Source organism: Sinocyclocheilus rhinocerous, unplaced genomic scaffold (genome assembly GCF_001515625.1).
Source record: "Sinocyclocheilus rhinocerous isolate Xijiao unplaced genomic scaffold, SAMN03320098_v1.1 scaffold4560, whole genome shotgun sequence".
In the NCBI taxonomy this organism is placed as follows: Eukaryota; Metazoa; Chordata; class Actinopteri; order Cypriniformes; family Cyprinidae; genus Sinocyclocheilus; species Sinocyclocheilus rhinocerous.
The window spans coordinates 43,772-46,315 of record NW_015654530.1 but is presented as its reverse complement, the minus strand read 5'-3'; positions in this window follow the sequence as shown (position 1 = coordinate 46,315).

Genomic DNA, 2,544 nt, shown 5'->3' with positions numbered 1-2,544 from the left:
TAATGACGTGTTTTACTCAGATTCCCTCAATAACATTCAGTGTTTGAAACAACTATTTTGTTATGTGACATCATGAGCATTTAATATTATTATTATAGGCCTATGTAATATTTTACTCTGATAAAGACTGATACTTGCACCTTTTTGTGAAAATATCCTACGTGTGAATATCTGTTAAACTGTAATTTATTGCTGTGATCAAAGCTGAATTTTCAGTATCATTACTCCAGTCTTCAGTGTCACATGATCCTTCAGAAATTATTCTAATATGCTGATTTGCTGCTCAAGAAACATTTATGATTATTATCAGTTTTGAAATAGATGTGCTGCTTAATATTTTTTTCAGGATTCTTTGATGAATAGAAAGAAAAGCATTTATTTGAAAAAGAAATATTCACTCTCACTTTTGATCAATGTAATGCATCCTTGTTGAATAAAAATATGAATTTATTTAAAAAAAAAATCTTACTGACCATAAACTTTTGAACAGTATTATACACTACTGTTCAGAGGTTTGGAGTCTATTTAAAAACAAATCCTGAAGAAGAAAAAAAAACTTTACACTGTTTTTTTTCTAACATTGATAATAATCAGAAATGTTGCTTTGGCAACATAAGCAAGCATATTAGAATGATTTCTGAAGGATCATGTGACACTGAAGACTAGAGTAACGAAGCTGAAAATTCAGCTTTGATCACAGCAATAAATTACATTGTAAAACATTCAAATAGAAAACAGTTATTTTACATTAAAATACTATTTCACAATATTAATTTTTTGCTTTATTTTTAATCAAATAAATGCAGTTATGATGGCCTATGCTCCTCCCATTGAAATATTATGGCATATGTAGTACATTCCATAGAGACTGTTCTCTGAATAATGAGGACAAATACGTTTACTAAAGGATCTAGAAAAATCTGATTGCAGTTAAACCAGATAATAGCAAAATAAGCCAAATAATGTCAGAAAACTCTACTACTGAGGTTATATTAAAGTCCACTAAAGCAAGTAGAGGTTTTTTGTATTTTACTCCTAAACTTTGAAATAGGCTTCCTGATAATGTTCGGGGTTCAGATACAATCTTTTAGTTTAAATTAGATTAAAATACATATTTTAGCCAAACATTCCCCAAACGCATCTCATAACCTTGCACTCCAGTTAAATGTGATGAAATAAATCAACTTTTGTCTGAAATAATATGAACTGCAGCTATGCTAATCTTTCTCCTTTTGCTTTCCTGTTTCTATCTTGGGATGCCCATCTCAAAGTTATTAGAGATAACATCAGTTCCAGTTCGGATCCAGCCTCACTTGTGAGACTTCAGGAGAAACCAACAGTCATGAAGACTTCAGATGACTTTAAGACTTCAGTGATCCTTTATATTGTTATATCATTGCCCTAAAAGATAAGTTCAGCTCATGATGACATTTTTGTAACTTTTATATTAGGGCTGAGACAATAAATCGATGATTTGCAATTCGTGGATAGATTCTGAGAGTTTCCGAATACGTTGCGATTCTCTCTGGAATCGATTCTGAGCTTATTTTTTTAACAGCAGATGGCGCTCTGGGGCCGGTTGTATAAACACAGTCACTATCAGGGTTTTTCCTGGCTCAAAATGAGGCAGAGGTGGTACCATCCTGATCATGTGCACACAATGTACCCACCCTTCGACAGGCTGAAACACTTTTTACACGCAACGTATTTTAGGTGTTATAATGATTATATGATTGAAGAAAATGACAATTATAAAGTTACATTTTACAAAAACAAACCTGTTGAACATTTAATTAAATACAATATACCAACTAAAAGGGGCCCTTTTGTCGTATAGGTCAACATAAACATAACATTAGGTTGTTAAATACTTCATGAAATTGAAAATCTTTATCCACTCCTTATAGTCTCCTGGTCCACATTGCTTTGATCCAATATACATTTATCCACTTAAAGTGTCTTTCTAGAATACAAAACATTTTCTTACAACCTTACTGTCAGGATTCTGCACCATCACAATCACTGTCATCACTACAGTCACTGTGTGACACTTACATGAATTCTTCTGATACATCATGAAATGCAAGCGCTGCAGGGTAACAGGTCCATTAGAGCTAACATTAGCACCAAGCTAAGACTTTTTATAAAATAAATAGTAAGCTCAAATCTCACTTCAAACCAGCATTGAGTGTTTGTAATAACTTACGATTGCGGTCTAATGTGGATTTTGGTCATATAATCTTGTTGAAATAAGTTATTTGTAGTTTTTATGCTAAGTTAATCGTTACACCAGCTTGGCATTTCTCATGTAAAGATAAAAATCTTTATTTTTATGAAAACATCAAGCGTCAGCTCCCAAAGTGTGTCCGAAAAGTAAGATAATATGTTTACTACAGCAGATAATAATACAGCAGATTCCGCCATAATCATTGCCTGGGTTGCGTACGTGTGTGGGGGAGCTATCAAAATAGGGGCGAGACCCTTTTGGGGTAGGGGCGTGTTTGTTTTGGTGATTTGAAATATCAACATTGGCTGAAATCGCTT